Genomic DNA, 10425 nt, shown 5'->3' on the forward strand with positions numbered 1-10425 from the left:
AGGCGAGGGCTCTCACCACTGCGCCATCCCCGCTCCCCAAGAACTACCTCCGATATTGAATATCGAGTTAAGAAGACCTCTGGGCTGGTCACAGAATACACTGCAAGGTTTGCGCAGTTTGATGAGTCGTGTCGTATCCATTCTCCATGCAAAAGACATATATTTCCCACTATTTCATTCAGTACTGCGGAATGATACTGACAAAAGGTAGTAATTGCTGGAGAGCTACACTCGAGCCTTATTTGGATGTTCTCTCTCAATCCTACTTCCGCGGTGTTCCATTCCCGTTCGCACTCTTGTAGGAGATCGAAAGCTCCTGCCAATGTAACATTTGTGTTTGGGGTCTTGGGCCTTTGTTCTACCCGTTCATATAATAAGGCTTCCTTCGTCCGCCATATTGCGTTCAGAAATTATAGAGCGTGAGCTGGAACCTAATGATGCGCGAAGGCGGTGCGCAGAAAATGTTGAATGAATATTGCACCGTGTTGAACCAATATTTCGATCGTGAATGTGAATGAATATATACCGTTGAATGTGAATGAATACATCCCGTAAATGTGAGTAAATATATTCGTGAATACGAAATACGTCGTTAAATGTGAATTAATATATTTCTTGAATATAAGTTTAGTTGTTGAATGTGAATAAATATATTCGTGAATAATAATAACAACATTAAATGTGAATGAATATAAACTTTGTGAATTTTGCACCATTTCGCCAACCATACGCGTTTACCGATTCATTCATCGTCTCAAACCCAGAGCAAAACTACACAGTCAGTGAACTTCACTACTGTAATCCTTTACGGGAAAAATGATTGTCACAGCCCTCAAAAAGGTATTTTAGTATCGTGGGGCCACAACTTGATGAGGGAGTTTTTCCAACTTTTGTGGCGAAACGTCAACGCATTTAGAAAAGACAGAAAGTGCTTCAAAATGGTCCAAACCAACGGTCTTTCGGTGAAAGAAAATACGAACGCTTCAGAATGCACTGCTCAGAATAACTCGATCTTCGCATTCGCTTTCGACAACATATCTTGGCCTTCTTCATTCTGGGACTTATGAATGAAGTTTTCAAGTCTTGTGAGCGTCTAAAACTTCCTGTAGGTATCAGAAACACTGCCACCGACAGAAACCGCCCGATTGTTTACATCTGATGATCCTGGAAGCTGATTTTCACCTGCTTGTGTTGAAGCGAGAGAATCTATTTGATGAGAACTGAAACCGAGTTCAATATTTCGGTAATTATTGTGACTAAGATGATAACTTATAAGTTTCTTCGTGGTTTTCTGCTCAGGATACGTGACACATCGGCCGATGGTGTTTTTCACTTAGCGATTTTAGCTTTACTCAACACTCGGCAAACTTTGATTGCTTTTCACTAGTGCTCGCCAAGGTTACCGGTAAGTCAAAAACGACTTCTATATAAATTTTATTAAGGAAAAATCCCTAAACTTTCAGCTACTCGGAATTAAATTTACTTCTCTTACTGTTTTTAATCGGCTTTCATCGTTTCAATGCGCTTGAATTTTCCGAGCCGGGCTCTTCATAATTTGCATAATCCGTAATCGGCCCGTGGGCATTACGGCTGCATAATGAGCGCTCAGATCTCGCTCTTAGCCAATCAGAGCGCGCGTTATATCGGCCACAAGCCAAAGCCATATAATAAATGCTTTATTGACCAAGCTTGTTCGGTCAAGATGGCTGGATATTGGCCAAGTTCTTTTTTTTGCGTGTTTATGGACCAAGACGGAGTCGAGGTCCATAAACTTGCAAAAAAAGAACGGGGCCAATATCCAGCCATCTTGACCGAACAAGCTTGGTCAATAAAGCATTTATTATATGGCTTTCGGGAAAATTTTTTTTGCGGGACACGGTGGGTAGTCCTGAGCGGGCAAGATAGCTCCATCTTGCCCGCTCGGGTAGCCAATCACAGCGCAGGATTTGATTCATCTTGCCTGCTCACGGAGCTAGCGATATAATAAATGATAATACAAATCTATATTCCATAAAGGAACTTGCAAAACTACTTTAGTATCGACAATATTATTGGCCTTAGAATTACCAACACGATCACCGAGAGCTAGATCAAAACAATCTTTCTTTCCGAAACCTTGACCTTCCTTCCAAATATGGTTATCCATATAATTCAATAGAATCATTGATGTCTTAACGTACAATAGATACAGTACAGAATTTACATTGGGGAAAGTTTTGAAAGGAACATCTGTCCAGATCTAGCAATAGACTGACTGGTTGATCCATTCGTAAGTATAATAGATTTTTCATTTCAAAATGGTAACCTTTTATTGGTTCAAAACGTTCAAAAAGTTAATCAGTGGATTTTTAATTATAACTAGCTTAAACCAATGAAAATAATAAACACATCAATCTTTCGCGTGAAAAACTAATTTTGTCCTCAGGCACAATACATATCTTTTGTACTAGAAAACAATAGCGACAGACAACTGTTTTTACCTAAGTTAGTATCTACGTAACGAGAAAACTGTTGTAAATCGATTACCAAGATCAGCTTATAGAGAGGGGTGACTAGGTTTTCGGATCGTCGGATTTGGCCTTAGAAAGCGCACAGATTGTGGATTTTTGCGGTGAATCGAGCGGATCCGCGGATTTTGCAAACACAGTGGATCGTGGATCAGCTGTGAATATTGGTGCGGATTCCGGATTGTGCTTGTCTTGATGTTCGGATCTCGAACAAAGCTCATTTAAACTCAGGTGTGAGACTGTTATTGGAATTGTACTGTGTTATCGACTGTTAAAGTCATCAAGCATGCTGCCTTCTTTATTATTTGTGCGAAATTAACAATGGCATTCACATTTGCCAGTTTACCTTTGAACTTTTACACTTCCGTTTCCGAATGTGGTTTTTGGTGTCGGATTTGAACAAAAATGTCGGCGGATCGACGGATTTGGTGAAAAAAAGGCACGGATCGGCGGATTTGCATATCCCTATTCACCCCTTCCTTATACTATGAGCTAGTGTAAAGTACTGTCAAGAATAAAGAAGATTTGTTGAGTTCCAAAGAAGTTTCCTGGTTTTCTACTGTGTCGTTGCTGGAGTAGAGCATAGAAACAAGTTCCCTGTGCCTCTGGCATCACGTAGCTAGTGCCGGCTGTCAAGCCAGTGGCTCAACCGAGCACGACGAGATTCATGAGGTTCTGAAATATTTGCCCCCTACTGACTTTGTGTTAGTGGACAAGCTAGCAAAAAGTCAGGAGGGGGTGTAGTTTTAATCTAAGCCAACTTAACCGCAGGGTAAACATAATTTGATGCTTCTTGACAAGAAACGTGTTTACGACGGCATCTACCTGTCAACGGAATCATTCCGAAAACAAAATAAAGGCAATTAAAAACCTCTCCGTTTTCTGGAAACATTTATAGCGCTAATTTTTTAATTCACTGCACTCATACTTGTATATAAAGCAATGGTACGCGCAAGAGCTTTTTCACTGTCAAAACGGAAGAAAAGATCGGGTTTTTCGCTTTCAACTAAGCCGTGTTGTATATTTAACCGTAAAAATGTTCACACGGAAATGTTTCCGTTTTAATAATATGCATGAAAAAGATTACTCGATTCTGATTGGCTGAGAGCAGTGCAGTTGAGGTGTAACACCAGTGCAAAAAGTGTAACATCAGTGCAAATTACACATCGTAATTCTAGATTATGATTGGCTGAAAGAAAATAAGAAATTTTCTAAGCCAATGATATCACATAAAATGATGACGAAACTTTAGTGCAAAAACTTTGAAAAAGTTTTCTCGAATGAGAAAAATGGCTTCAAGAAAGGTCTTCCGGCATTTCCTCCACGCAAATTTTTTTCATGTTTATATTATTAATAAGTAATCATATGGTTTTTCTCGTTCAATTTGGAATTAATTAGCACTTGTGAGTTTTTAAAAAAGCTGAAACTGCATTCGCCGAAGCGGCTCGTGCAAATTAATTCCAAATTAAACTCGAAACCGTATGATTACCTATACATAAATTAACGCCTAACAAAGCGGTGAAAACACTGCTACGCCCATGGGGGGGGGGGGGGGGGGGGGGCGGTACTCCCAGAAAAACTGGGCAGGGGTGTGCGGCCCGCTTCCCAAAACCCTTACCGTCTTTATGAACAAACTCTGCGATATTCCCTACCCTATTTATGACCTGACTATGAATTCGAAACCCTATTTATGACCTGACCCTTAAATCAAAACCCTGTTTCAGACCTACGTTACAATTAGTTCCCTAGTTCAGACCAGTGTTAAATTACCGTAAACATAATTTTTGACAGGTTTTTGCTGATTTTCTTTTCGATAATGACGAAAAAGTGGCTTCCTCTTAAAAACATATCCATATCAAGGCTAGAGTGCGAAAACTATGCCCTATTTATGACCAAAATGGCTAAAATCAGCTAAAATCGATACCCTATTTATGACCAAAACGGCTGAAAAACCATACCCTTTGGGGGCGCACATACCTATATAGCCCATATAAGGGAGTGCCGCCCCCGGGCTGCTACAGTTTTTTTTCAACTGTACCACATTTTTCCAAGTGTGCCGCATTTTTTGAAAATGTGGCGCATTCTTTCCAAGCGTGGCGCATTTTTCCAAATGTGGCGCATTTTTCCAAATGTGGCGCATTTTCCCAAGTGTGCCGCATTTTTCCAAGTGCGGCGTATTATTCCAAGTGCCGCGCATTTTACCAAGTGTGGCGCATTTTTCGCAGTGCTGCGCATTTTTCCAAGTGTGTCGCATTTTTTCAAGTGTGGCGCATTTTTCAAAATGTGGCGCATTTCTCAAAGTGTGACACTTTTTTCCAAGTGTGGCGCATTTTTCCAAGTCTAACGAATTTTTCCAACTGTGCCGCATTTTTACAGGTCTGGCGCACTTTTCCCAGTGTGCCGCATTTTACCAAATGTGCCGCATTTTTCAACTGTACCACAGTTTTCCAAGTGTGCCGCATTTTTTCAAATGTGGCGCATTTCTCCAAGTGGGGCACATTTTTTCAAATGTGGCGCATTTTTCCAAGTCTGGCGCATTTTGCCCAGTGTGCCGCATTTTACGGAACATGCCGCATTTCTTCAACTGTACCACGGTTTTCCAAGTGTGTCGCATTTTTTGAAAATCTGGCGCATTTTTCCAAATGTGGCGCATTTTTCAAGTGTGGCACATTTTTCAAAGGGTGGCGCATTTTTCCAAATTTGGCGCATTTTTTCAAGTGTGGCGCACTTTTCCAAATGTGGCGCATTTTTCCAAGAGTGGCGAATTTTTCCAAGCGTGCCGCATTTTTGCAAGTCTGGCGCATTTTTCCCAGTGTGCAGCATTTTTCCAAATTTGTCGTAATTTTTTTAACTGTACCACATATTTCCAAGTGTGCCGCATTTTTCCAAGTGTGGCGCATTGTTCCAAATGTGGTGCACTTCTCCAAGTGTGGTGGCGCATTTTTCCAAGTCTGGCGAATTCTTCCAAGTGTGCGGCATTTTTTGAAGTCTGGCGCATTTTTCCCAGTATGCCGCATTTTGCGAAACGTGCCGCATTTTTTCAACTGCACCACATTTTTCCAAGTGTGGAGTACTTTTTCAATTGCGCCCTGTGTTTTGTTAAGTGTGGGGCATTTTTCCAAATGTGGCGCGTTTCTCCAAGTGTGGCGCATTTTTCCAAATGTTGCGAATTTTTCTAAGTGTGCCTTGTTTTTTGAAAATGTGGCGCATTTGTACAAGTGTGGCGCTTTTTTCAAAATGTGGCGCATTTCTCTAAGTGTGGCGCATTTTTCCAAGTGTGGCACATTTGATAACAATGGGTTGACAGGCCCACACAACTCCTATCCACGTGTAATAGCCGCTTTGAGAGTTTTGCTCGAAATAGTATATTTTTGAGGATCTACCCCTTTTGTATGGTACGGTAGATGGATCTTTGAATATTTCGCTAAGCAATAATTCTGTTTTTAGGAGGACATTTCACCAGAGTAAAGCCGTTAGAGGTCATAGGTCTACGTGGTTTCCGCTGTTATCTGCGTGTAATTTGTAGAATTCGACACCTCTGTGCTAGTTTTTATTGGCTCATTTGCTAGTTTTTATTGGCTCATTTGTATTGCAAGATATGTTTTAAGCTCTCTATATATTAGCTCTGGAGGGACAAAGTTTGAAACATTTCGTGAACATGTTGGTTACTTGCATTTTGTATTATTACGCCGGGCCCGGCTGTTTGATTAACTGTTGCAAGTTATGCTGCTTCTTATCACGGGTGTCATATTTATCTTTGTCCGGCCTCGCCAGAGATAGCAGTAGCTTTCCTTGTTGAAAGCTATGAGTCTGTCTCAGAGAGACGTGCTTATGCTTCTTGCATCAATTTCATCGAGCTTTTTGTCCTTCCAGTTTGTTCGTTCTGGAGCTGCAAATGTAGATGTTCACGCGCAAGTCTGTGGACTGTTTTGCGTGTTGTTTATGATATTGTGTGGTTTTGTTCAGGCAAAAGCTCTGAATTTAGGAGTTCTTCCTATGATTGTTCATCCAGCTCCACGTTGTGGTTGTCATTGCTTTTATTTGCGATGTTGTCAGGTTTTCTTGAGACTGTTAATAATCCCTCTTTTTTTAGGAGGCTCGTAGCCTTGTAGATCAGGCAAGACCGCGGTTTCGATCCTTCTGGATCTCATCAGTTGCCGATAACAGGGAGTGGTAGAGACCAATGCTCGGTAACACTCCGCACCTGGCATATGTTTTTGGTATTATATACTCGTTCGGCGGATCGAGAATTCTTGATTGTGATTGGTAGTTTTGCCACCAGCGAATGGTGAGCATGAAGTCTTCGATCCTATTGTACACAGCTTGACAGTGTGTTTTCTATGATGGCTACAACGCTAATTTTCTCCAGCATGTGTGATTTGAATTTAAGGATAAAGCGTAAGATAGTTATGCGTTGTATTAAAAACTAGCAAATGAGCCAATAAAAACTAGCACGTGGCAAAAAAAACAGAGGTGTCGAACCCTACAAATTACACGCGGATAACAGCGGAAACCACGCAGACTTATGACCTCTAACGGCTTTACTCTGATGAAATGTCCTCCTAAAAACAGGATTATTGTTTAGCGAAATATTCAAAGATTCCTCTATCGTACCATACAAAAGGGGCAGATCCTCAAAAATCGAGCAAAACTCTCAAAGCGGCTATTACACGTGGATAGGAGTTTTGTAGGCCTGTCACCCCATTGTTATCAAGTGTGGCACATTTCTTTAAGTGTGGCGCATTTTTCCAAATGTGCCGCATTTTTCCAAGTGTGCTGCATTCTTCCAAGTGCGCCGCATCTTTCCGAATAACCCGCACTTTTCCAAATGTGCCGTATTTTTCGAAGTACGGCGCATTTTTCCAAGTCTGGCGCATTTTTCCCAGTGTGCCGCATTTTTCCAAATGTGCCGTAATTTTTGAACTGTACCACATTTTTTCAAGTGTGCCGCATTTTTCCAAGTGGAAGTACTTTTCCAAGTGTGCCGCATTTTTCCAAGTGTGCTGCATTCTTCCAAGTGCGCCGCATCTTTCCGAATAACCCGCACTTTTCCAAATGTGCCGTATTTTTCGAAGTACGGCGCATTTTTCCAAGTCTGGCGCATTTTTCCCAGTGTGCCGCATTTTTTCAAATGTGTCGCAATTTTTCAACTGTAGCACATTTTTTCAAGTGTGCCGCATTTTTCCAGGTGTGGAGTACTTTTCCAAGTGGGGCGCATTTTTCCAAGTGTGGCGCATTTTTCCGAATGTGGCGAATTTTTCCAAGTGTGCCGCAATTTTACAAGTCTGGCGCATTTTTCCCAGTGTGCCGCATTTTTCCAAATGTGCCGTAATTTTTGAACTGTACCACATTTTTTCAAGTGTGCCGCATTTTTCCAAGTGGAAGTACTTTTCCAAGTGTGCCGCATTTTTCCAAGTGTGCTGCATTCTTCCAAGTGCGCCGCATCTTTCCGAATAACCCGCACTTTTCCAAATGTGCCGTATTTTTCGAAGTACGGCGCATTTTTCCAAGTCTGGCGCATTTTTCCCAGTGTGCCGCATTTTTTCAAATGTGTCGCAATTTTTCAACTGTAGCACATTTTTTCAAGTGTGCCGCATTTTTCCAGGTGTGGAGTACTTTTCCAAGTGGGGCGCATTTTTCCAAGTGTGGCGCATTTTTCCGAATGTGGCGAATTTTTCCAAGTGTGCCGCAATTTTACAAGTCTGGCGCATTTTTCCCAGTGTGCCGCATTTTTCCAAATGTGCCGTAATTTTTGAACTGTACCACATTTTTTTTAGTGTGCCACATTTTTCCAAGTGTGGAGTACTTTTCCAAGTGCGGCGCATTTTTCAAAGTCTGGCGCATTTTTCCAAATGTGCCGCAATTTTTCAACTGTACCACATTTCTTTTAGTGTGGCGCATTTTTCCAAGTGTTGCGCATTTTCCCAAATGTGCCGCATTTTTCCTAGTGTGGCGCATTTTTTTCAAGTGTGGCGAATTTTTCCAAGTGTGCCGCATTTTTCCAAGTGTGCCGCATTTTTCCAAATGTTCCGCATTTTTCCCAGTGTGGCGTATTTTTTCCAAGTGTGGCGAATTTTTCCAAGTGTGGCGCATTTTTCCAAATGTGCCGCAATTTTTCAACTGTACCACATTTTTTTTAGCGTGCCGCATTTTTCCAAGTGTGGAGTACTTTTCCAAGTCTGGCGCATTTTTCACAGTGTGCCGCATTTCACCAAATGTGCCGCATTTTTCCAACTGTACCACATTTTTTCAAGTGTGCCTCGTTTTTGGAAAATGTGGCGCATTTTTCCAAATGTGGCGCATTTCTCCAAGTGTGGCACATTTTTCCAAGTGTGGCGCATTTTTCCAAGTCTGGCGAATTTTTCCAAGTGTGGCGCATTTTTTCAAGTGTGGCGGAGTTTTCCAAGTGTGGCGCATTTTTCAAAGTCTGACGCATTTTTCCAAGTGTGGCGCATTTTTCCAAATGTGCCGCATTTTTCCCAGTGTGGCGCATTTTTTTCAAGTGTGGCGAATTTTTCCAAGTGTGCCGCATTTTTCCAAATGTGCCGCAATTTTTCAACTGTACCACATTTTGTTTAGCGTGCCGCATTTTTTCAAGTGTGGAGTACTTTTCCAAGTGCGGCGCATTTTTCCAAGTCTGGCGCATTTTTCCCAGTGTGCCGCATTTTACCAAATGTGCCGCATTTTTCCAACTGTACCACATTTTTTCAAGTGTGCCTCATTTTTGGAAAATGTGGCGCATTTTTCCAAATGTGGCGCATTTCTCCAAGTGTGGCACATTTTTCCAAGTGTGGCACATTTTTCCAAGTGTGCCGCATTTTTACAAGTCTGGCGCATTTTTCCCAGTATGCCGCATTTTACCAAACGTGCTGCATTTTTTCAACTGTACTACATTTTTCCAAGTGTGGAGTACTTTGCCAAGTGTGGCGCATTTTTCCAAGTTTGGCCCCTTTTTTTTAAGTGTGGCGCATTTTTCCAAAAATTGGCGCGTTTTTCCAAGTGTTGCGCACTTTTCCAAATGTGGCGAATTTTTCCAAGTGTGCCTTATTTTTTGAAAATGTGGCGCATTTTTCCAAGTGTGGAGAATTTTTCCAAGTGTGGCGCATTCTTTAAAGTGTGGCGCATTTTTCCAAGTGTGCTGCATTCTTCCAAGATTGCCGCATGTTTCCAAATAAGCCGCACTTTCCAACTGTGCCGCATTTTTCCAAGTGTGACGCATTTTTCCAAGTGTGGCGAATTTTTTCAAGTGTGTTGCATTTTTCCAAATGTGTCGCAATTTTTTAACTGTACCACATTTTTTCAAGTTTGCCGCACTTTTCCAAGTGTGCCGCATCTTTTTAAATAAGCCGCACTTTTCCAAATGTGCCGCATTTTTCCAAGTGCGGCGCATTTTTACAAGTCTGGCGCATTTTTCCCAGCGTGCCGCATTTTTCCAAATGTGTCGCAATTTTTCAACTGTACCACATTTTTTTTAGTGTGCCGCATCTTTCCAGGTGTGGAGTACTTTTCCAAGTGCGGCGAATTTTTTCAAGAGTGGCGCATTTTTCCAAGGTTTCCGCATTTTTCCAAATGTGGCACATTTTTCCAAGTGTGGCGCAGTTTTCCAAGTGTGGTACATTGTTGACGCAAAACAGATGGTCAATTCGGAGCTTGTGCACCCTTCTCCCTCCCCTAAGTAATCTATTGTGGCACGGGGCCATTCCTACAAATCCCTACGGTGGAGCTGCGATAAGATTGCAATGCCCGACCAATGGACCAGGTCTGTAGCGGCTAGATCTTTCTTTGCTTTGGATGTCACGTTTCTCCGTGACCCCTGGGAATTAAGCAACCCACTCTGAAGTACTTAAGCGTTCCTCATTATTCGTAGTTTGTTTTTATTTTCGCCAGTGCTTGTTAGCACTGAAAGTTCGATCTGCTG

At 41.8% G+C, this 10425-nt stretch overlaps 1 long non-coding RNA gene across 1 annotated transcript in view; it reads left to right on the plus strand.

The window, feature by feature from the left end:
* The window catches only part of LOC149117681 (uncharacterized), a 1843-nt gene extending 1128 nt beyond the window's left edge, over nt 1–715 (plus strand). The window contains exon 2 of the long non-coding RNA XR_016205906.1: nt 1–715. This exon is cut by the window's left edge and continues 493 nt beyond it. This is a non-coding gene — a long non-coding RNA (uncharacterized LOC149117681).
* Nucleotides 716–10425: the final 9710 nt, after the last annotated feature.

Source organism: Orbicella faveolata, unplaced genomic scaffold (genome assembly GCF_042242905.1).
Source record: "Orbicella faveolata isolate gen_17 unplaced genomic scaffold, um_ofav_v1 contig_1, whole genome shotgun sequence".
Classification (NCBI taxonomy): domain Eukaryota; kingdom Metazoa; phylum Cnidaria; class Anthozoa; order Scleractinia; family Merulinidae; genus Orbicella; species Orbicella faveolata.